Source organism: Neomonachus schauinslandi, chromosome 1 (assembly GCF_002201575.2).
Source record: "Neomonachus schauinslandi chromosome 1, ASM220157v2, whole genome shotgun sequence".
Classification (NCBI taxonomy): domain Eukaryota; kingdom Metazoa; phylum Chordata; class Mammalia; order Carnivora; family Phocidae; genus Neomonachus; species Neomonachus schauinslandi.
This window is the reverse complement of record NC_058403.1, coordinates 34485046-34511824: the sequence shown is the minus strand read 5'-3', so window position 1 is coordinate 34511824 and position 26779 is coordinate 34485046. Positions and strand designations below refer to the sequence as shown.

At 34.6% G+C, this 26779-nt stretch overlaps 1 pseudogene; it reads right to left on the bottom strand.

The window, feature by feature from the left end:
• Window positions 1-18785: 18785 nt before the first annotated feature.
• On the bottom strand, window positions 18786-18908 carry LOC123326881 (annotated as a pseudogene).
• Window positions 18909-26779: the final 7871 nt, after the last annotated feature.

The following is a 26779-nucleotide window of genomic DNA, read 5'->3' as shown; positions in this document are numbered from 1 at the left end:
ATTCATAGTACATATTATTGACTAAGTGAAATTATACATTAAATTTTTAAAAATTGTCACAAACTCTAAGCACAAATTTAATTAAGATGATATATAGTTGTTAGAGGAGGGAAGATCACCTAAAGATCACATCAGTGTCATTTCAGGACAAGAAATATGAATATTTTGTTTGAAAGAATTACTATAATTGTTTGAGGTTATTTAGACATGAATGTAATTCCTGCTTTGGAGGGAAGAAATAGTGATGGTTCTAACTGAGGGAGTAGAAAGAAAATTTGTATAGGACTAAGTTAAATGTTAAATTAAAAGTATACATCCTAAGTTGTAAACTCTCTCAGTTACTAACCTTATCTGGAAGACCCTATGTTATTTTTTTTAACAGTCGATTAAGAAATGCCTATCATAGCAATATCTCAGCAGAGTGCCAAATTTGGTCAGTGACCATCAATCTGAATTCTGCTATATAGCCAATTGAGTGTGTTCAGGGGTTACTCAGTACCAATTGCCATCAGCCCTTTGAGTTATATCTCTCAAGGCATAATTTCTCAAGGCATAATTCTTCTGCCAGAGTTCCAGATGGGAGTCCATTTAATCATAATGTATCTTATAATTATCACAACTGACACTTTGACATTCCATTTTGGCCTGGAAGATTGACCCAGCTGTACAGTATATTATCTTTTCAGCATATCCTCTCTAATTTTTGTGGCATGAAAAAATAGCTTCTCCAGATTCTTTATCTCACTGTGTGCTTGACAAATAATATTCTAACATCTGCAGTCTTGCTGTAAAAAACAGGTACATGGGTGACAGCAGGTTCAATCAAACAACCTACCAATTACTCTCAACCGGATGCTAGATTCTAGAACAACTTTAGTGCTAATAAATGGCACAGACTGAAAAATTTGGAGGCTGAAGGTCTGCCCTGAACCCCAGGAACATCAAAAACCAAGCCTGCCCATCATCTGGGTAAAGTGCACGATATTCTCATTATAGATATGCTTTATTTTTGCTCAAGAGTCCACCATCTATCACATCATTCATCAAATGAAGTAATAAAGCTATTTGGCCACATAGGACTGCACAGTTAATTGTTTCATTTCATTAAAAAGGACAATGGCCACTTATCTAATATCCCTACTACATCTCTACAAGATCTTCACTGAAACCTTCCCCAAAAGAGAAGCAGTTCTCAGTCAGAAACTGTAAAGGGTTTGAGGCTTTACCACACTTCCAAGTTAAAAATTTACCCTGCCACAGTGTCATAGATGATGTCAGAGGATATGAAATTTCTCGGTCAGAGACAAAGGACTATTACCTACGGCATAACAAATAGGACAAGTCTTATGTTCTCACTGGTTCCCCTTGCTGGCCCAAGTCCCATAAGTGTGATGCAGAGCAAACAAGATGGATATTATACAAACATCCTTAAAAAGATATTCTAGGGCATATGTTATTACAAGATATGTAGAAATGCAATGAAGTCTTGTCCCCTCCTACCAGATACCTCTCTGTATTAAACATTTTCATTGGACATGAGATTTCAAAAAACTCCTCATATTAAGCAAATACAGTAGAATATTTCTCACATTTCCTTAGAACACTTAAAGGATTTTTTAAAACTTCTTTCCCTTTATTTCTTTCACTTTTCCTTCTCCTTTGCTTCCTTCCTTCCCTCTTTCCTCCCTACCCACCTTCCTTCCATCCTTCCTTCTTTCTCTCCGTCCTCCCTTCCTTGCTTCCTTCCCTCTCTCCTCTGCTTCCTCCTTCTCTTCCCCTTCTCCTCTTTCTCCTTCTTCTTCTTCTTTCTTTGCATACGTGTAATATATATTAGATTAACTATATTACTTTGGATAAAAAGTGAGTTTGGATATATTAGAAAAAGCACTAAAATGGAAATGTGGATTCAGTAGATGGATAGATGATGTAGATGAATAGATAGAGATAATAGAGATAGATGATGATAGATAGATGATGATAGATAGATGATAGATGATAGATAGATAGGCAATAGGTAGATATTGATATATAATATACAGTTGTATATATATATTTTTTAATTTTAAGCTTTGTATTACATGAGTTTTCTTGGAAAAGATACAAATACTTACTCTAGGCTTCTTCTTTTTAACCTATAATTCAAGATTGACCAGGTAATCTCTTCTATTTCTTAGATCTCTTCTATAGATTTCTAGCTCTAGAAATCTGAGAATTTTTCTTTTTCTTTTGTTAAATAGAGCATATGTTACTAACAGATTTTTTTTTAAAGAATTTATTTATTTATTTGACAGAGAGAGACACAGCGAGAGAGGGAACACAAGCAGGGGGAGTGGGGGAGGGAGAAGCAGGCTTCCCACAGAGCAGGGAGCCGGATGCGGGGCTCAATCCCAGGACCCTGGGATCATGACCTGAGCCAAAGGCAGACACCTAATGACTGAGCCACCCAGGTGCCCCACTAACAGATATTTTTAATGAGGGATATTTCACTTTCTTTGTTGCAGTTTTAGAAAATTGCTTTGTGTATCTGAATAAGATAGATTTAGTACAGTGTGTTTAACTTAAGCATTAGAAGAATATAAATAATATCTCAACTAAAATTTCTCTGGTTACCTTACTCAGTACCTCTAATTTCGGTTGCTATATTTAAGAACTGCCTGGTTAGCTACAGTAAATGGTTTTGACTTCTTATTAAAATGAATGGCAAAGAGAAAAAAAATAGGTTCATTCTTTTAACTTTTTTCCCTTAATTTCCCACTCTCCTACTTTTTGATTCTCAACACTTGTGAATTCTCAGTACCATAAAATAACATTTTGAGAAAGTAATAATTGTTTTAATGCTTTGAAATAAGAGAGAAAAAAATATGAAGATGAAGCAATAGAGGAAGAAATGGGTCTACATAAAATAAGATGAAAGGAGCATTTTATTTCATTAACAATGTTAATATATGGAAATAGGGATATCTTTTAGAAAGAAAGAAGGAACCTGAAGATACTCCTTATAATTGTCATGCTATCATCTTTTAATTTTAACTTTGGACAGAAAGAAGAACATTTAAAACCTGGTGGTGCAGTCAGAGGGTAAAATGACAGCAACTTCAGATTATTGGTGTTTTTCCTAACTAACGATAGGAATCCGTATAGCAAATTTGGCAACATTCCAAGGCTCATTCCAACTCAACCAGCATTTCATGAAACAAAGTGAAAGAAGTCACCCTCCTATTCTGAAATACTTTGTGTGAAAACATCTTTGTTTTCTCAGTTCTTAGAATCTATATTCTTTGTTTTTTCCAGGATGACTTCATATCTTATATCTAAAAGAAGCCTTAGAATAAAGAAGCAGTTAGATACATGTAGGCATGTCAGTTTTCTTATCTTTATAATCCTATTAGGTTTTCCCCCACATAGTTGCACTCTATCCTATCTCCGAGATGTCCTCGCTTCCCATTCCTCCGGCATCCATTTCCTCCCTGAAGCCAATGCTTAGCACTCCTAGTCTTCAGCCTTTTACTTAGAGATCTGACTCTTCCCTGAGTAGAAATATACTAGTTTATAGTAGTAGAGTATACTAGCACAGTGCTACACCATATCAAAAATGCAGTTACTTGAATACACAATTTTAATTTATTTTTAATTTAGCCTATCTCTTCAAGTAGATTATAAATTAATGAATAGGAGATACCATGCTGGTTCTAGCACAATGCTGAGCACATTAGTATTAGTTTGTAGAGTTGTTTCTAATTTATGTAGTTCTAATGTTCTATGTGATATTTTATTCAATAGATACTAAATTTCCTAAACATGTTTTACTTATCTTCCAAATTCTTTTATTTTTACCTAATATATTTATTAAAATAACATTAAAATTGAGAACACTGATGTCTTTGATAGAACAAAAATAACTCATCAACAAGAGTGCTTAATTAAGAGTCATTCCTGCCTTTTCTAGCTCTTCATTTATAAGAGCCTAAAACATTACATAAGTTTTTTTTTTTTTTAATATTTCTGCCTTACACCTAGTATGATAGATTTTATTTCATCTAAAGAGCAAATTCCCAGTGATATACATGAATTAATTCAGGAGCATCTGCCTCTTTATAGATAACAAGTCTCTTTTATATCTCAGTATTATAAAAGTGTTGACTGGTGAAATGACATTATTTCTTAATATCAACTTAAATAGAAATTTTCTTTTAAAAAATGTATTTCCTTTTCCATTTTATTTCAACTTGTATTTGAATATTTCAGCATGATTCTTTTGATTAATTTCTAGAATTAAAACTGAAAAATAATTTTATAAGATTGGGCCATTTGTCTAGTACTTTTCAAAAATATTAGCACACATGACTTATATCACATTGACACTATTATAATTACTTTAAATTATATAAACTCTAAATTTAAAAAAAAGAATGGTTTCACTGTGACAAAGCAAAAAGAAAGATAAATCACTTTCGGAAATGTGCAATTTTATTGTTTCTATTTTTAAAATAATTCTCTCAATTTCTCGGTATATATTCAGAAACTGATTTGATGCTAAGAAAAATGGTTTTTGACTCAGCTTCCTCAAAGGTGAATCCTGCAATACATGTTAAGTATTGTCTTTTTAGAAAAGCAAAATCAGTAAGAAGTCCATGCTTAAAATACATCTTAATTTTTAATTTAGTTTCCAACTTCATGCAAAATATATAATAAAATAAATCTATAATAAATGGGAAGCAAGGAGCAAAAAAATAGATAAAAAGTGAATAAATAAACTTTTAAAAAACTCTATAAAAAACAGAGCGTCCAGGTGCTCTTCTAATTATTTCTTTTCTTTTTTTTTTTTTAAGATTTTATTTATTCGTTTGACAGAGAGCGAGAGAGCACAAGCAGGAGGAGCTGCGGGCAGAGGGAGAGGGAGAAGCAGGCTCCCCGAGGAGCAGGGAGCCCAATGCGGGGCTCGATCCCAGGACCCCAGGATCATGATCTGAGCCAAAGGCAGTCACTTAACCAACTGAGCCACCCAGGCGCCCCTAATTATTTCTTAGAGACATATCAATTTAAACCATATTATTATTCCATCGCTAATAAGCAATTGTGATGCAGCTATATAGCAAGTGTGTTTTTATTAAACCAATATTAATCCACTGAAATACCAAGAATGAAATGTCCTTTATTTGGGAAACTCTCTGTCCCATGAGTGTTTTATTGAACTCATACTGATAGCCTGATCAGTAAAACGTAGCCCATTTAGCCAGCTAAATCAAAATGCTCAGTCTAATAATGGTTTCTGTGTATTTGACATGCTGGCCATTATGTGCCAGGTTTATGTTTCCAGTCATTAAAGCACCTTCAACCAGACAGAGGTGAAACATTCTTTAAAAAAGTGAACTTGACTTTCTTTAAATTATGGATTCAAACACAATGGGATGCTCTTTCTTTCACTTGGACTAAGTTTGACCCTTTTAAATGATTGCCACTAATTATTCCTCTTACAGAGAATAGTTGCAGTGTGCTTCTCCACAGTGTGGGCAGCTGAGACGTGTGTTCTGTCTGGACTGTTGTTTGCACTGAAAGCGAGCAGTTCATCAGCCAACAGTCGGGTGCTTGATATTGAATAGCTAAGAAGGGAAAGTAAATGCACCAGTGGACTACTTGACAGAAACTGAAGTAGTAATAGAGCCCTGTTGACAGACGCATCTTTTCCCAATCCCACCTGTTTTGGTGGTAGAACTGGGAAGTTTTCCAAAATATCGTTCAAGAAATGAGGTGTTAAAACTATCTCACTGAGCAGGGATCTTCAGTTTGAAATGCTGCCACCAGCCCCATCAAAATAGGCTTCTAATACAAATGGTTGTGACATACGAAATAAGGAAGTAAAGAGAGATACCATTTGGATCTGAGTAAATCAGGTAAATATTGTAGTTTCCAAAAATATATTTATGAACATATACAAACATTGACTGAGTATTTTATAGGTCCAGGAACTGCAGATGTAGAAATGAATAAGCAAATACAACACAAACACAAAATAGAGTTGGGGTTAATCCTATATAAAATAGTACGTACATACTGTGAATGCATGCACTAAATTCTCATATTTGGGGATGATAATCTCCAAGTGATATGGAAAGCTGATCTGAACAGACTGACAGCATTTCCTTCCGGGCCAATGAGAAATTTCAGACACTGACTTCATGATATACTACCTCAAATAACCATGCAGGTGTTCAGCATTTGGCAGCTTCTGCTAACACTTTGTATTTGGGATACAATGTTCCAATTTACAACTGGCAGTTATTATGTTCTCATGTTGGCTATATCTGTTTGGGAACTGGGGGGAAGGAAGTCATCAGGATATATGAGAATATTTGATTTACATTTACTATATAGATATATAATAATAACTCCCTTATACTACTGACACATTATCTATACAAGTCAGGTGTTTTGTCAGCCCAGGTGGTATCAAAAACACCTTTGTGATTGTTAAAAACACTGAGACACAGGCTACATCTGCACTGACTAAATTTACATTTTTCGGTGTGTGGAGACCTTCATTTTGAACAATGCCTTGGGTAATGCATGAAGGATGAGATTAAATAGAGATTTAGTGTAATAACAGGGAGTCATATGAGGTTATTTAACTAAGTTTTAAATTTCTTCCTTCCTAATTTGAACCAAGAACATTTCATTAGCTGCCACAGGATTTCTTTTTCTATATCAGAATAGAACTTATGTAACAGATTTCTTTATGAGGTAAAGCTAAATTGGTTGGCTATTGGAGAATGGATAGAGAAAGGATTAGACATGGTAAGAAAAGGAGGTGATTAAAATTCAGATTACATAGTGCCGGTGGTAGAAAGATGCCATTTCTGCAGCTTAAAAACGGGTGCTGATGGACTGTTCACTGGAGCTCCTGAAAGGGCTTCCTGAGAACTTGTGCAGAGCTGCAAGAAATATTTTTCCTTTGCCAAGTAATTTTAGAGATTCTCTTTAAGGCGAATATATGCCTATCATTGAGCTATTGGATTTCCTGCATTAGGATATGAAATGGGTGCAGCTATTAACATATTCTGACTGCTTGAATCTAACTGTTAAAGTGAAGATATGCAAATGAACAGCAGGCAGTGGGTTATTTCAGGTGAAGAGTTTTCTTTTTTATATGCAAAGTTCTCTAATTACCAGTTTTATATTCAAACAGAAATGCATTTCTGAGTATATTTTACTCTAATGGCATCTAGATTAATTTTTCACTCAAGAAAAATCAGCTGAGTGAATACTGCATAATTTTAAGAATGTTCCTGAGACTGAGGAAAAGACAGAAATCAATGCCCCACTCTCCCAGACCACTACCCTGGAGCATACAATCATTGGAATCCAAATTATGGGAAGTCTAAGTTGAGATAAGATCAGAGACCAATAACTTTCTTGGAAATGCTACTCCTGGGTACCGAAGGAAACCAGCTTAGCCCTGCTGCAAGAGCAAACGGGGAAGTATAAGGGAATTAACACCCATAAGTAACCCCTGAATAAAGGGGGTAGGAACTTCAGTTCCTTGTGCAGACGATTTTGAGGTTCATGCCCAGTTGCTCTGAAAGATCTGAATGGGATTGAGTCTGTGGTTCCCGGCAGTGACCAGCTCTTTCATATATCTTTGTATTGGATTTCTCTACATGCAGCCTTCCTTCTTCATAGTCTTCCATACTTTTCTTTCTTCTGGTATTACTTTCCAAAAGAAACTAATCTCACGCATGATCTTACTGTTCTCAACCCACAAAACACCTACCTTTTATCATCTTTTCAAACCTCATACTTGGCACTTACACCTTGAAACATTTCCTTAAATTTGTATTTTTCTCCTTACCATCCCGTCTCAAAATTGGTAGTAAATATTGTTTAAGTCAAACACAGATTATCAGTATGTGATATACACCACAATTTAATGACAATTATTTTCGCGGTACTATGTTGATGTTCTATTAAGAATGCACAGATCAGGGCGCCTGGGTGGCTCAGATGGTTAAGCGTCTGCCTTCGGCTCAGGTCATGATCCCAGCGTCCTGGGATCGAGTCTCGCATCGGGCTCCCTGCTCTTCGGGAGCCTGCTTCTCCCTCTGCCTCTCTCTCTCTCTCTGTCTCTCATGAATAAATAAATAAAATCTTTAAAAAAAAAAAAAGAATGCACAGATCAATGCTACAGCAAAGAAATGTGCACATTATTATAATGTATAGCGATGATTTTTAATACAATAGATTTGGTTAATTACAATGTCTGTTTGAATTTATTGTCTTAGAATATAAACAACAAGGGTGGAGAATACACATACTTCTTTCCACAGCACTATTCTAACACTTCATATGATATTTAACATAGAGTAAATGATGTTAAAGTTTCAAATACATAAATGATAGAAGAAATTGTTAGCATGCATGAACTAACATTGCAGACTCACTACCTGGTATGGAACCACATGGAGATTGTTTTTTTTTTTTTTTTTTGAGTACTGCCACATGCTTACTCCCACACTGAGAGCCCATTTCGGTGACAAAGTCTCACACCAGCATTCCTGGACTACTGAGTGTAATCATTATGGTTCTCAGAGATGTTTGCCCTTGTCCCAGTGAAGTCTTTTTTAATATCTTGATAAAGGCTCATCTGACACACTACTAGGAATAGAATTAGGATTAGTGGTTGGTTGGGCAGATTGCATGAGATAAATCTATTCTAACCTTCCTGGCTCCTTAAAGCTTTGCATGCCTTCAATTACATTATATCACAAGATTTCTAATATATCAACTTTATTTTTCATAGGTTACAAAAAAAAATCTATGCTTAATTCAAAATACTGAGAAAAAAAGAAAAGAACTATTACAAGCTGCTTGAGTTTAAACATTAACTCTGGGATGTCTGGTAAATGTACCCTTACAGTTAAATTTAACCTGAATCAGAATTAAATTATTTTTTTCCTCTGGTCTTCAGAATCTATTCATAGGTACGTATTTTCTGATTGTTGTAAAATCTCATAATTCTTTCCATGTGTAAGCCTTTTTCCTCTAAGATTTGACTTGATAATTGGCCTCATGGGTTATGTAGGCAATTATCTCTAGTTATGAGGTTAATAAAAGGCATCGGGGTGGGAAGTAAGAAGTGGCTTTCTAAGGAGAGTAACTATATCATGGGATGTCATTAGGATCATTAGGCAAAGGAGAATCAGCATCATCAGCAAGGGGAAGAGGTGCAGCTTTTGCTAGCAGAGGAGAATCAGGGAGGTCTGGGGGCTTAAAGTGCTCTGGGTGAACTGAACACACCCGGCCCCCCTTACAAATCAGAGGGTCCCATTCATTTCCTACTAATGCTTTCTCTTTCACAAGTGAAATTTGGTGACTCTGAATTCAAATCATGTTCTAATTAAAAAATAAAACATGGAATATTTTCAGGTTGATTTTTGACCCTGTCACCTTTTCGATCTTAGTTGAGATTCTTTTATACTCATTTTAGAAAATCCTTATTCTCTGAGAGTACATGAGGCTAAGATTTTGGACTTTGATCTCAAAACATTCAATCTTTAAGCTATACACAAAACTCCATGGTCCTTATATTCTTCATGCTAATCATACTGCTTCAAAGCTTTTCCTTCAATGTATACTCCTTTCCAGATAAATCAGGGAATACTTTAATTAACTATCATACCATTTCTTTCTATGGGCTGATGAAAGTCAAAGTTTTTAATTATAGCCACCCTCTCACTGCTCTGGGACCCAAACAGACCTGATAATCAATTCCAGATTCTTATATTCTTTAGGATCTTTTATTAGAAACCACTTTAGTACCAATTTCTATAGTAGTAAGAGTTTTTTAATTGAAAAAAAAATTCCATATTACTAATTTGTCACTAATTTACTCAGGCAAATAGTGAATTATGTTTCTAGATAGCTCATAGAATAACTGAGTGGAGCAGAGTTCCCTAGGAAAAAAATGCCACATCACAATATATGGATTTACTGTAACAAAAAAATTACTGTTACTACCTTCTGACACTAGTAGTTCAATTTCTATAGACAAGGAAATGACCATTGATATTGTTAAGGACTGGGATCTAGAAGTTTCACCACTGTTACCCCTTAGAATTTAGAAATATATCCCATCATGTGTGACAAAAGATAAATTTACCCATACTTCTTCATGTTCCTCTCTTCAAATTATGATTTTGTCTGAATGATTCTGATTGGTGGAACCTAAAATACATGCCTACACTCTAGCCATAAGAAGGCTTAGAAGAATGAATTTTAATTGTACTTTAAGGTTAGAGGACTCATGTACTAGCTAAATAATGACCTACCAAAGATCTTCATATTCTAATTCCCAGAATCCGTGGATATGTTTTGTTACCACATGCAAAAGGAACTTTATAGTTACAAGTCACACACACACACACATAGAGGGACAGAAGACAGAGGAGACTGAGAAAGAGATGTAAGAAGGGAAGGAAAATTCAGAAAGGAGAGATAATGCTATATTACTGCCTTTGAAGTCGGAGGAAGGAGCCACAAGCCAAGAAATATGGGGAGTTTGAAAAGCTAGAAAAGGCAAGGGAATAGTTTCCTCCTAGAGCTTCCAATAGGGATGCAGCTCTGAAGATCCATTTTAGATATCTGACCTCCAAAACAGTAAGAGAATAGATTTATGTTACTCTAAGCACTAAGCACATTGTGCTCATGTGTTAACAACAGCAAGAGAAAAAATACAACTCACAAGATGGAGAATTCTATGGACACCATAAAGATGTTCAAACAAATTTGGAAGCCATAAACAGCTCAAATATCCACCATGAACAAGAAAATAATGGAAGTCTTTAAACAAGAAAGTAATAAAATGTTCCTTAAAAAACATCTGCAACTATTGATCTATGCAACAACATGGAGAAATCTCACAATTATTACACTGTGTGGAAAAAAAGTCAGATAAAAGTGCATACTCTAATTCACTTATTATTCTATTTACGAATAAATTTATGATCTTTAGAGACAGAAGACAGATCAGTAGTTGACCAGGGGTGGACCAAAAGCAGAGGAAGGCAGAACACGAAGGAGGATTTATAAAGGGAACGCTATTGGAGCTGATGGATATGTTTATTATCTTGATTGTGGTGATGGTTTTGGGGATGTTTTCACATTGAAACACCAAATTGTACATCTTAAATGTGCAGTGTTAATACTTAAAAAATCATTCTACTATGTATTAAATAGTATAGGAGAGGAAAATATTTTCTTCAGCCTTCTTAGGGTCACTGGATGGTTATGAAAATTACAATGACAAAGATTAACAGGAGAGAAGCATACAGATTAAAAAAAAAAAATCCACGTACATGGGAGTCTTCATAAGAGAATGAAGACCCATAGAAGTGACTATAGCAGGAACCTTTTATACCTTTAACACATTAAACAATAAATTTGTGAAAGAATTGACAAGACATAGGGGTTTGAGCTCTGGGTAGTCCAACTAGGGCTAGGTAGTACTCTTTCTTAACTAGGAAGATAGGGTTTGTTTTCAAATTCCTTTAGTGTCCTCTCTGGATGATAAATCTGTCTCCAGTAAAAAGAGAATTTATTTTCTGCCTTTAAACAAAAAAAGGGGGGCGCCTGGGTGGCTCAGTTGGTTAAGCGACTGCCTTCGGCTCAGGTCATGATCCTGGAGTCCCGGGATCAAGTCCCGCATCGGGCTCCCTGCTCAGCGGGGGGGTCTGCTTCTCCCTCTGACCCTCTTCCCTCTTGTGCTGTCTCTCATTCTCTCTCTCAAATAAATAAATAAAATCTTTAAAAAAAAAAAAAGGGAAGCTTTTCCTACATTCACTGCTTCTTACTTGCCTTTCAGCTCAAAATATTGTCTGTATTAAAGAGGCATAGTTTGGGGTGATATATTCTCATTTCTTTCAATAGGGAAATGAGAACATAAATGAGAAGTGAATCAGTTAGGGGTATATTATGGTGATTGAGATGACAGATGATGGTAGCTTGGATAAAGAGGACAATAGGACAAGTATAAACATGCATTGATTCAAAATATTTTGGCAAATAGCCAAAAGGACCTGCTGGTCTCTTGGACATACAAGATGGTGGATATAGAAGCATTAAAAGAGACTTCTACATTTCCAGTTTGAGCCCCAAGATAAGGAAGAATAGATGAGAAACTTTTTGGGTGGTTAGATGCAAATATTGAAATTTAACCATAGTAAATTTGAGATGCCTAAGAAATATGTAAGTGGAGATATCAAGTAAGTAGTATGGCTGAAAACCTGGAGCTTAGAGGAGTGTCTGGCCTGAGATTAAAAGTTTGGAAGTCAATGATGCATAGAAAATACTTAAAATTATGGGAATAGATATAATACATAAGGCATTTCTGTAAAGAAAATATATATAAAGATATATAAAGATTGACTCAACCTTGGAAGATCATAAAGTAAGCCAGAAATTAAAAGGCTGTGGCTATAGCAGCAGCAGTGGAAATAAAAAGGACAGAGACATGATGTGCTGAGAATAATCACTTATTCTACCATTTATTTGACAGATACCTATTCAAGGCAATAGAAACACATGGATAAATGAAAGAGCTATAGTCCATCCCTTCATGGAGGTTATATTCCTATAATCACTATAAAGTATAAAGGATATATATTAAAAAGTAAATGTAATATGTAATGCCTAGTTTAATGTCTAAAAATTTGCTTTATAAACAATGATTTGCTATATATGCACATAGATGAGATGAAGATAAAATTAGAAAAATCCTTCTAGCAATATCTTTCTCAAATATATTCAGTGTTTTCCTGATGCAGTAAAATTAGTAACACAAATGACTAGGGCATGAAAAAATTAAGGACTGCATTTAACAAAAATAGGAATACTTGTACCTAAACTTTTATTTGAGTTCTGAGTTTATTTCTAAGAACTGAAAAAAAGTATGTGTGTATCCAAATAGCATCAGACAAATAAATAGAACTCATTAGTTTGAATATGCATGATCTAGGATCTGATTAAGCATATTCATTTTCACTTCAACCTATTTTGTTATTTTAAAGGAAAATCAAAGTTTTAACGTAGAAGGTAAAGCAATGCAAGTAAAACAATAAATCATAATTATAGCGTCACATATATTGAATGAAGATTTAACAAAATCACTGTCTTTAACTTTACATATAGAAAAATATAGTGCTATGCATCTGAAGTTGCATTTAAATATTACTAATATCTACATGACTTAACTTTTTGTTACGTTCATCACAAAACATTAAAATAATATATCCATTCAAATGCCCAGGTGTTATGCCAGCTTTTTGGACTCAAATAGTATTTTTCAGGGGAGGGTCTACAGCAGCTAAATATCTCCTCTAGGGCTGCAAAATAATCCCCATGTACATCCTTCTATCGATTCTTACAAGTAAATAATAATTACTTATATTGCAAATTTATATATAACTAAGAGCTATTTGCTATTAGCCTATGAAGTGAATTATTGGGAATTCCAAAAGTTGTTATTCATACATTAAAATGAGCAAGTTCCTAGTGTTTCCTGAGAACTCTCAACCAGTATTTTGCCAGGAAGCCTGACTGCCACTTGCCAAAGCATTTCCTTTACGTCTGTACCACAGCAAGGGAGATGATTCAGAGAAGGGAGTTGGGATATATGTGCATTATTTTAAGTAGACCACAGTACTCGAAATTTGCTATATCTATATTACACATACTTTTAGGGATGACATTAGATATACGTTTTTGCTTTTGATCTCTTTGTTATACTTTATATACTATATTTTAACATCTTGACAATTATGTTGATAATTGTCCAATATTATAAGGTCTTTATTATTCTTTTCTTCTCCACTTTTCATGAAGAGAGTGTTGTCTTTGCATTCCTTTTGCCCTCATCAGGTCAGCCATGGTCAAAATTTCTCTTTAGTAAAAATAGTATGTGCAAAAGACTGAGATTTATCTTCCAACTATGACCCCTTATAGCTCATATAGAAATAATTGACATGTGGTAATGTCAGTCATATTATATGAGATAATATACAGCTTGCTGTTTGGTTGCTGCTGTCACCAACCCCAAAGTCAAGTGTATTTTTTCATAGTTAAAGCCACTAAAATATAAGAAATAGATTATGCATTTACTCTGAAGCTATTTGAAGTATAAATCGGATTTTATCACTCTAGAACTGCCCAGCTCAAAGTCCCCCAATATCTTTTCTTCCTAATTAGTATAATGTCTAAAACCTTGCCAGTGGCTTACACATTTCCACGTGAAATGGAGATATGTCTCTAGGACTTATCTTAAACTACCACCCTGCTTCCTTTTTCTCTCTGGTACAACCACATCAGTCTTCTAATTTTCCACAAATATGCAAAGCATTTTTCTATCTCAAAGTTTATGACCTTGCTATTCCCTCTTCCACAAATGCTCTTCTCCTATATGTTTATATAGCATGTCTCCAACTTCTTGCATCACTGTTCCAGTGTCCATTCTTTCAAGAGAACTTTCTTGATTGCCATCAGTAAGAGCAATTTCCTTTTCATATTTTATCCCTGTATTCTGCTTTTCTTTTCTTTCACAGCACTGTTCACTGTTTGGCATTAAATAAAGACTGATTTATATGTGATTGTCTTTTTTACTACAATGTAACCCCCTGAGGGCAGAGTCTGTCCTATGTTCACTCTTGTATTCACAATACATAGTACAGTCCCCCCACAAAAATACACTCATGGAACCTATGCTCAGTGAAGAAAGAAATCTCCTAATGTTTAACACTTGGCACATTGCATGTTCTTAAGAAATATTTATAGAATATGGAATGTACTAAATTCATCGGCCATTATCTATGTCTGGGAAGCATTCACATGACCCTCCATTGTCTCCATGCTTTATTTGAAAGGATAGAAGCATCTTACACTTAAGATCACCTTGTCTAACCCTCACTTAATACATGTCCCAGGTCAATCCCTTTAATTGAATGCAAATGTACTTAATGAGCAATATCCATGAGAAAAATTTTATCTATCCTTGCCCAGCTCCTCTTAAAAGAAATTATGCTATTTATTGTTTCAAAATGATTTTATTTCTGGTTCATCTTATTCTGCACTGTCTTTCCTGAAGGTCAGACTGGTCTCTCTTTAAAAATATCCTCAATCCCTGATATCGATACTTCTAAGAGTGTGGTTCCATTTTAATATCAGCTCGTGTGAATATCAAATGAGTGTGCATAAGCTTCTCCCACAGCAGAGTTTTGACATTAAGAAAATTAAAATATGCCCTAATCATAGAATGTTTTAACTGTTGTCTGACATTTTAAAGGATTTTCTCATGAATTTCAGAATAGATTATACTCCTGCCTGGCTTCTTGGGTATAAAAAACAATCTTCTAAGTGATTTAAACTTTATTTCTAATTTATAATAGAAAAAGTACGAGAGAGAGAGAGTCTGTATGATGAGAAGCTTTCTTTGTCTATTTGTCTTTTTCCCTCACAGGAAGCCAAGGAATTTTTTTCTATTATAAAATCATATATAGCTTGTTATTACAATTAACTTGAGTCCTGCAGGGATATAATAGACTTATTTAACAGGAGTAGGCTTAGCTCTTTGCATGGGCTCCAAGAAGAAAAAATTCCTAATTCCTCATGCTTCTTTATGAGGACAGGTATTTAATTATCCTTAGGACATTCTTTTTTTATGGGGGAAGGAGTTCAACTTTTAAATATTTCGATCTGGCGAGTGCTTAAATAAGCTGAGACTATTATATGTCAGTGACCATTTTACATCTCTGAATGATGCTTGATATTTAAAAATACTAATGTTTATCCTTTGGCATACATTTTTCATGTTTTAATGTGAGCCCTAGATATGCCTAAGATAAATATATTTCTTACATTTGACCTATGAGCCAGAAAAGCCTTTGCATAGTTTTTAGAGTGATCTCTCTCCAATCTTGACATTCAAGTTCAGATGTTCTAGCAGTTCTAAACTACTTGAAGTTTCCAGACTCTCACATGGCCACTCTTCTGTAACTTTTTACACATAACATTCTATTCTGCTGTATATTTAATAAATATATTGAGCACTTACTATAGATGAGACCAAAAAACAAAAAATGAAACAAACCTGTTTTGGGCATTTGGCATGCACAAATAATAATAATAATAAAAAGGGAAATATTTCTGCCTTCATGTAGCTTAAAATCTTGGGGGTAGGAGATAAAGCAAAAAAAGTAAATAAATATAATAAACAAGTGGATTGTATGCTGTGTTAGTTGGTACTAAATGCTATGGGAAATGTTATGGGCAAAAAGTAGAACAAGGTCAAAAGTCAAAAGAACACTAGTACCACAGGAGGAATTTTGTAATGTAAATTCAGGTGATCAAGTTGGGTAGCATTGAAAAGTGGCATCTAACTAAAGAAAATGAGGAAAAAATCAAATTAAGACATGCGAATAGAGTATCAAGTCCAAAGGTCCTGAGGAAAAGTCTGCCTGTCATTCTCTGAGGCAAAACAGACCAGTCTGGGTGGAGTGATGTGAGTAAATAGGAAGCAGAGAGGTAAGGAGAGGGGACAACAATCACAGAGGGCCTTGTCAAGACTTCCTCATGCATGGGAAGAGTTTTTGAAAGACGTCAGTTTATGTATTAAGAACTGGTTATAGGCAGCAGAAGTGGAAACAGGAGGACCAGATACTAGGCTATTGCCATAATCTGGGAGAAAGATATTGGTGATTTGAACAAGGTTCATAGCAGTATCTCGTTCTGCAATTTCCATTTTACCTACAGTCTACCTTACCTTCACTAGTTGCTCTCCGTGTAAGATTCTGCTTCCTCACCTCCTCTGTGAATCCTTTTCTGATGTCAGTGTACATATAGGCACACATACATCTGATAAAGTTACTCATCATATAGGCTTTCCTAGCATCCTGTGTTTATTTTTGCCAGAATGTAACTTACTGTAAACTATTATTTGGTCCCCTTGGAGTCAGTAATGTTTTCTTCCATATCTATATTTGTATTACCTAAAACAATTAATTGAATGTAAAAGTTAAATTAATGTTTGCATAATGCACTACATATCCTTATCAGAGTCCATATAATAACAGAATAGCTTTTTGATAACTGTCAAATAACTTACATTGCCTTCAAGAAACTACACTTAATCATTTTAAAATTTTTTAATTAAATGAATGCCCAAATATTATGTTAGTTTAAACCTATAAAGTGTACTTCTTTTAATAATATCTTAACTCGTCTGTTCTTGCCTTTTCATCATTTCCAAAATGGTGGCATTTACTAGAAGGTTTGTGACACGTCTAAGCATTTTTACTTTATTTTTTATGAAAAATATAAATGACAATGAATTTCTTTCATATAAGTCAATAATATAACAATTGAAGAAATATTTAAAATATTTTAATAATATAAGAAATGTCTCTTCTGCTGTAAGGCAGATTACATTTCACTTAATATTTGAATTCCCTTATTTATTAAATTACATATATATTTTTATACAATATATGTAAAGAGAGTAGAGGATATGTGCATATATGCATATGTATATATGTAAAGTTGTGTAAATAAGTCTTGTCATTAATATTTTCAATGTCAGGTTATAATGGAACTCCATAAAATTTTGCCAATTTGGCTTTTTTACCATATGTTTTGTTTTATTTGCCAACTGATGTTCCCTAGTATCTGTTCCTCTTTTTTCCCACACCCTGTATTGGACCATGAACTGAATTTTCCTTAAATAAGGAGTTTTCAACTAAATTAAATTGGAATATTTCTTTAAATAACAAATGTCAAAATTCCAAATGACTAATAAGCTGTTTTTAAAATTATATGTGCATTGTTGTATACTAAAAAATGCACATTTATATACATAGATATTTGCACATACATTTTTACTATGGATATGAGCTTGTTGTTACACCTCTCTTTGCTTTAATTTGTAAAATGGGAATAGCTTTAGCTCCTATTTCAGATTGTTGTGTACTTCTAGTGAGAAAACTTTTATAAAAGTGCTGAAAAATAGCATTTGGAATATAAGAGTTCAGTAAATGTGAGTGACCAAATTTAATTGCTAAATTTTCATTTTTTATAATAAGTTTCAGGCTGACTTCTAATATTTTATATAAAAATACAATTTTGGGGTGCCTGGGTGGCTCAGTTGGTTAAGCGACTGCCTTCGGTTCAGGTCATGATCCCGGAGTCCTGGGATTGAGTCCCACATAGGGCTCCTGGCTCAGCAGGGAGCCTTCTTCTCCCTCTGACCCTCTCCCCCCTCATGCTGTCTCTCTCTCTCTCTCTCAAATAAATAAATAAATAAAATCTTTAAAAAAATAAAATAAAAAATAAAAATATACTTTTATCTTATTATCATTACAAATTAGATATTTTGGATCAATTTTAGACATAAAACTAGCAGCTATGCCAAACATTATAATACTTCTGAAAGAAACACCATCTATAAAACTAAATCTAAAATATCATGGTGGTTTTTCACTGGCTGTTCTGTTTGTCACATATATGAACATCAATAACAACAGTAATAGTCTTTTAAAGAATATATCAAACTTTTAAATAACACAAGTCATTTTTTCCCACTATTAACACAATTTTTCTACAGTATTAATGAGGAAAACATTGTAAAAATATATTTGCTTATATGCTGAAAAATCTGGTGGATGAGAGTCCCTTCAAAATGCTTACCTACTTTTGTCTAATAGAACTGAAAGGGACTTGTAAAATACTTTCATATCTAGTACCATGAATCCATTTAAGTGAAAACCCGGCTATGATTAATTTTTGCATTTTTGGTATCTAGATATTTTTTCAATTAGCAATAATCGCGCCTCGGATAAACCTCATTGGCTACGATACTGCCACTGCGCAAAGCTGGTATCTAGATATTTTTTACACATTCTAAGCATCTAGAACATTATTCTGTTTCTCTCCTCAGAATCTATATAATTGCTGTGGAAAGAATCTAGTAGAATAATTAAGCAAAAGGGCTTTGAAGCCAGACAAATGAGAATAAGATCTCTGATCATTTACCACTCTCATTTTGATTAAACCACAATCCTGGTTAAATCTAAAGCTCTTTCTATCACATAGCTGCATTCATGTGTCTGAACATGGCTATAGTGAAAAATGATGATACTGTGCTAACTGTTCTCCATTTATATGCATTTATATCCATCATCATGAACTTCAAGTTAGCCCGAATGCTGCTAGGCAACTGTATACATCCCTACTTTACTCACTCTTCTACCTTCTTAAATGACTCTTTCATAATTATCCTTCTCTTCTCAAACTTCCCAACTTCCCTTACTCCAACCTCACTCTCAGCTAATGAATTTTTGTCTTATTTTTTTTTAAAAAAATATCATATAAAGACTTCCTCAAGCTGCAGCCATATCTATCTACCTATCTGTATTTGTATGCATATATCCTTCCTTCCTTTTTGGGTGAGCTGTCCATGCATTAGGTAAGACCAATTCCTATATTTGTATGCTTGAACACAATCCCTCTTGCTGACTTAAGGACATGATTCCAGCAATTTTCCCTTATTGCTTTTACTTCCAAGTTTCCCATCCTAGAAGTTCATTCCTATTAACAAAGAAATAAGCTCTTTGTTCCCACTTTAAACAAATTGTTTGGCCTAGTTCCTTCTCCAGATAATGTTATAATTCACTTTATCCCTTTGGAGTAAAACACTGGTAAAGAATTGTTTTTATTCACTTCCTACAATTTCTCTTTTCCTCATCTTCAATTTCTTCCAATAAGGTTTTTATTCCTAAGTGGCCAACATTAACCTTACTTCAATGTTGCTAAATGTTGTTTGTCAGGGTTCATCTTCTGTGGCATCTTAGTGTCATTTACATGGGTAATCACTCTGTCTTCCTCTGTTTCCCCATATGCTGGCTATTCTCTGTCAGTTTCTCTTACTGACACTGCATCATCTCCCCAACCTCTAACTTTGAGAATGCCCCCACAGTTTAGTATTTTTTGTCTCCCATTCACTAAGGGGTAACACATAGCTTTATACTTTTAAACATCATACATATAGACATATACATATGTGAACATATAGGTAGATATGATATAGATTGATAGATGATAGATAGCTCCACACTGATATTTCCAACACAGACTAGTCCACTGAATTTGATACATTTATCCAACTGCCCATTTGACAGATTCACTTGGATGTCTAATAGACATTTCAATCTTACAGAGTTCCTGTTAGACCATATCCAAACATGTTTTTCTTTTGACCTTTTGCATCTTAGTTAATAGAAAATCCATCTTCTCAGTTGTTTATGCCAAAACCTTGGTATCTTCCTTGCACCCCCCTTCTTTCATGGTGAACATCCATCCATCAGAATATCCTGTTGGCATCAGTTTTAAAATATATCCAGCACACTCTAACTTCTCAGTATCTTTGCCGCTATCATCTTGGTCCAAGGCACTGTGATCTCACAATTCGATCATTGAATGAGCCCCAGGCAGGTTCCCTGAATTTGCCTTGCCCCCGGGACACTCTATTCTCAACACTGAGCCAAATGGAATTTTTAACAGCCTTTATTGAAACATAATTGACTTTAAAAAACTACACATACTTAAAATGTTCAATTTGGTAAGATTTGGCATATGTATATACCCTTTGAAACCATCACTGCAATCAACAGAGAGATCTGTTTAAAACATGATAAATCACATCATGTTCTTCATATGCTTTCCTCTTCACAAAGAGTAACACCTGGAATCCTTTGACCTAGGAGGCACTACATGATTTGTCTTGTCACTACTAAGAGTTCATGTTTTATTCTACTGCTCTCTTCCTTCTTCACACACCTCTTATGGGATTGCTTATTATTCTTCCTTAAACATATCCCATTCACTCAGAGCCCATTCACTTCCTGTCCTTTCATCTAGAATACTATTTTCCCATATCTTGCAGACCTAGTCCCTCACTGCCCCAACCCTTTATTCAAAAGGCACCTTTTCAGTGACAGCTTTCATAACCACCATACTAAAATTGAATCCCCATACCCTTTCCCTGCTTTATGTTCTCTACTTAACACTCATCAGGATAAAGAAGATGTGGTCCATATATACAATGGAATATTACTCAGCCATCAGAAAGGATGAATACCCATCATTTGCATCAGCATGGATGGAACTGGAGGCGATTATGCTAAGTGAAATAAGTCAAGCAGAGAAAGTCAATTATTATATGGTTTCACTCATTTGTGGAACATAAGGAATAGCATGGAGGACGTTAGGAGAAGGAAGGGAAAAATGAAGAGGGGGAAATCGGAGGGGGAGATGAACCATGAGAGACTATGGACTCCAGGAAACAGACTGAGGGTTTCAGAGGAGAGGGGGGCAGGGGGATGGGTTGGCCCAGTGATGGGTATTAAGGAGGGCATGTACTGCATGGAGCACTGGGTGTTATACACAAACAATGAATCATGGAACACTAATGAAATACTGTCTGGTGACTAATATAACATAATAAAAAATAAATACATAAATACATAAATAAATAAGTGTAAATCCTAAAAAAAAAAATCCTCCCTCTAGAATGTAAGGTCCATGAAAATACATATTTTGGTTTGTTTTGTTCACTGTCTTTTCTGAAGTGCCTATAATAGGGTGTGGCACATAGCAAGCACTCACTTAATATTTGTTGGATAATTAACTGAATAAAAACTTCATAAGGTAAGTCAACTAGAGAGTTGAACATAATTCCCTCATATACAATAATTATTCTGCATGTTATCAATTTGTTACTAAATATTTTACTAGTCTGTCAATTCCCAGGTAGTTGTTACCACAGACTGACAGGTATCGTATTCTTAGATTTTATTTGTAACTCTCCCTGCCTGTTAGCACCTCTCTTGCCACACTTCTTCCTTCTTCCTCTTTTCTTTTTTATTCCATGCCCTAATATTTAATTTAAAATATTATATGATTTTTTTTCCATAAACAATAACTTTGTGGAAATTCTGTACCTTTTTTAAAAAAGATTTTATTTATTTATTTGCCAGAGAGAGAGTGCATGCACAAGCAGGGGAAGTACAGAGGGAGAGGGAGAAGCAGGCTCACCACTGAGCAGGGAGCCTGATGAAGGACTCAATCCCAGGACCCTGGGATCATGACCTGAGCTGAAGGCAGAGGCTTAACCAACTGAGCCACTCAGGCATCCCAATTCCATAACTTTTAATGCTAGCTAAGATTAGGTATATACCCACCACAGTCATAAACACAATTTCCATCAATTGGTTCATTTATACCTCCTGTTCCCTCATATTTTTACTGTGCAAATTCATATATATGCATGTATACATGTGTCTGTATACATGCTGTGTGTATTCTAAAAATCACAACTGACATAGTCAGACAGGCATCCATAAGACATGCCTAAACTCCACATTTGTCATTTCATACACAGCAAACCAGAGAAAGACCTGCCTCTTTTCAGCAGTTAAAAAGAAATCCCCTCTGATTTACTCAAAGCAGTAGCTTTAGGGAACAAAAATCTTTGGTAAGCTTTCAACACCATTAAAAAATTAATAAGATTTCTCAGAGTTCTCTGACCATTTTATTCTTTTAACATTTTGACTCAACTATGGAGTTTAAACTATATGAGAGCCAGCAAAATAAATATCTGAGTCAGTAATCTTTCTCTGGAGCCAAACTGAAAGTCAGTAGTTTGAGGAGATTGAATCTGTCATAATACTGGACCGCTTTCTTATCAACAAGCCATTCCTTTTTAATAGGAGTAGAATCTTAAGAGGGATGGATACAAATTAAATAAGGTTTATCAGTACTTCCTTCAAGATGTTATTGTGTTCCTCATTAGTATAGTGGTGAGTATCCCCGCCTGTCAAGATGTTATTGTGCTGTCTTCATTTGAGGACAATTTCAAAAGAGAAAGCAAACAGAATGTTGCATCTGAAAGAAGTAATTAAATCCTCAATTTCTCTACAATCATTTATTTGTAATAGTAGCAATTCCAAAATTTGATTAATAGCATGATCTTCTTCTGGTAATTAAACATTCTGCCAGATTTTCTAAAATTAAGATGTTTACAGACTTCCAAAGCTTTAAGAAGAATTTCTCAAGACTGAGGTTCTAGTAAAAAGTTTCAAAATTTAACAGCACTATATACTTCTAAAGAAGATGACTGGAGTTTTCTATTCCACTGAAGGTGAAACCTGATGTACATTTTCTTTATTCCATGTGACTTTTCTCTCTGACTGTTACATCATGCAGCCCAGCTATCAGTAGAAGTGACCTAGATCATATCAGTGGGTTGAAAAATGCAAGTCATAATAGTAGCATAGAAGCATGCACAAAAATCTTGTATTGCAATTGGCCTTAGAGTTGGTGTTAACTTTCTTAGGTTCTTTAATGATTTTTAAACCATATGGTTGCCCCCAAATCATTCAATATCTTTAAGGAAGGTAATCTTGAAAAAGACATAAACATCTGACTTGAATTCATCTTTGCAGAACATTGCTGAATGACAGGAAGTAAGAGCAGAAATGGTAAGGGTCAGAAAACAAAAACAAAATAAAAAGAATTAGAAGTGAATGTATTGAATGAAGAAAGCAGAGGATGAAGCAAAAAAAGAAAGCAGAAAGAAAGAAAACATGATGTGATGAGCACTGGGTGTTATACTCAACTAATGATCGTTGAACATTATATCAAAAACTAATGAGGTACTCTTACATTGGCTAATTAAATTTAAATAAAATAAATAAATAAAATGTAGACATTTAAGTAGATCATCTAATGGACATTTTTAAAGAGAACTGTTTGCTTAAATAAAAATTTAAATATAGATAAGAGAAATGCATGGAATAAAATATAATTACAGAGACTAAAATTTCTCAACAATTAATGTGAAGATTAATGCTTGATCACAAATATCATTAATTCCAAATGTCTGCTCCCAAATAACAATGGTTATTGTGTAACTAGGAATAGAATGAGCTTGCTTTGCAGGTGATGAAATGTTTTTCTCATCTCCTATATAGAGCTTTATTTCTGCTCAGTTAATTCTTGATTGTCTGTACTAATAGGGGAATGCATTTCTGTAGAATATATAATTAGTATGTATTCTAGTAGGTATTTTCCACTTAAATCTTCACCCAGAAATTAAAAGAGACATTGGGTCTAGCTATTGAATTCACATATTTTCTTTCATCTACTTTGATATTTGAACTCCCTTTGTTTAAATCCAAGGAAAACTATAAGGCTTCCAGAGAAGCAAATATGTTCTTGATAGACAACCAAAGATAAACCTAAGGAAATAACAATATTTCCAAGCAGAAAGAGATGAAATAGTAAGGAAAATCTAGGCTTTATTAATTTTTTTTAATTTCAAACAAATTTTTTAAATAATAAATATTGGAAATATTAGAAGTAAATATTTCTCTCTTGAGTCACTGGAGAGTAAATTGCCAAGCTCACACTTCATTGCCCTCCAAAACATTTGTGTGCATTTTTTTATAAACAGGCTATTTTTTTACATAACCATAAAATAGCCATCAAAATAAAGAACTTAGCCAGTATATGCTATTTAATAACTATGTGTAATATTACCTCTTATGACATAAAAAGTCCTAAAATATAATTACTTAAAACAACATTTTTTATTTCACAATTTCTGTGGGACAGGAATCTGAATGTGGCTTAGCTGCTTCTTTCCACTGGGTCATAATATTTCAGTAAAGATATTTACTTGGGCTGTGGCCTCATTTGAGGACTCAGCTGAGGAAGGACTGCTTCCAAGCTCACTCACATGATTGTTGGCAAGATTCAGGTGCTCAGGCTCTTGAACCAAGGGACTCAGTTCCCCACTGGCTATATTGATCAGAAGCTTCCCTCACATCCTTGCCACATGAGCTTTTCCAAAGAGCAACTGACAACACATCAGGCAACTTCCATCAGAGTGAGAAGGTAAGAAAGCAAGAGATGGGGCAAGTTGGAAGCCCCATTCCTTTTGAAACCTACTCCTGAGGGAAGCATCTTATTCACTTTCACCATATTGTTTTCATTAGAAGTGAGTTTCTAGGTCCAGTTCACACTTAAAGGGAGGGGATTACACTGAGACGTGAATAGTAGGAGCAGGAGTCATTGAGAATATCTTGGAGGCTGTTTGCTATACCATCTAATCCTCAGACTCTCTTCAAGTTTTGTCGAATAATGTATTTATAGCAAAAAGTTTCCATTTAGCATCATCTACTGCAGTTAAATATCCTGTCTTCTTAGTCTCTTCAGTCTTTCCTTGATTTTCATAACCTTCACACTTTCGAGATTATAAGCTATTTCTTTTGTAGAATGACTCTTTATTTGGGTTTTTCTAACATTTTCTCATGAAGATTTAGACCATACATGTTTGGCAGAAACATCACAGTGGTGATAGTACATTTTTTTTTAACTACTTCTATCAAGTGGTATGCAATATCAATTTGTCTCATTATTAACGATGTTCACTTTGATCACTTAAGATGTTATTTGCCAGGTTTCTCCAGTATAAAGTTATTCTTCTACTCCTTTGTAATTAATATGTCTTTTATGGGGCAATCTTTTGAATTTGTAAAAAGATCCCATTCGTCATCAAACTTTCAATGTGTTTATTCCCTTATTTACATCTGTATAGACTCATGGTTTCTTAGTTTATTGAGTGCAAAATAATCTATTATTACTATTATTCTGATGCTTGAGTTATTACAGTTTGGCCATAAAGAACCTAATACACCTGGCTTTTGTGTTATTTAGACATGTCTCTTTCATTCTTTAAACACTTTCTTCTTTGGGGGCACAGACATTCCAGGCGCATCTTCTTGTCTCATCATTTCCCTGGGCCAATTTTGAAACTAGCCATTTCTATAGGAAGCCCTGCTTTCCTTCACAATGACATAACTGTATGTATTGTTACTGAGGTGTGATTATTCCCCAAATCTCCAAATAAAGATATCTACAAGATTTTATGTGTATGTATGTATACATATGTACACACATGATCATGCATATACATATATGTATATACATATTCAAAAATATATAGAAAAACATATCCAACAAATATATGTACCCAACAAGTATATACAAATATAGAACTAACACCACGATTTCTTTGTTCTGCCTTATTATAACTAGAAGTTCTTTCTTAAACAGTAAGAAATCTGGTCATTATCATATTATATTTAATTACTTGATCAATTCCTTCATATATAACAAATGCCCCATTTTCATTGTCACCTCCTCCCCCCATGTGGTTACTTTCCTTATTCTGCTTGTGCTCTGACCTCCTGTGCCAGACCATGCATCATTTAGAAATTCTTCCCACCTTGCTTGGGCTCTGACACTCATACTGAATACTTTCTGTGGAAGTGTCCTCCTCACACTTCTCAGTGCCTGATACCCCATATCGCTGTTACCAATGGATGAATGACTTTCTTATCCCATTTGAGCTCACAGTCGTCATACCAGCCTGACCTCTCTGCACCAAAACTATGCTCCCCACCACAATCCAAGATCTTAAAATCACATGGTGGTCTCCTCTCTCTGATCAGTTATAACACCTTATACTGGGTCACTGATCCAATACAGAGGCCCCTGTGCATATTTCTTGGACTCCAGTATCTCAAAACAGTCCATCTTCCCACATGCAAACCTTTCTTACAGTGCCTGGGGTGTGACACCTCAAACCAGACCATTTTCTTCAAACTACTTTTCCTACACAGGC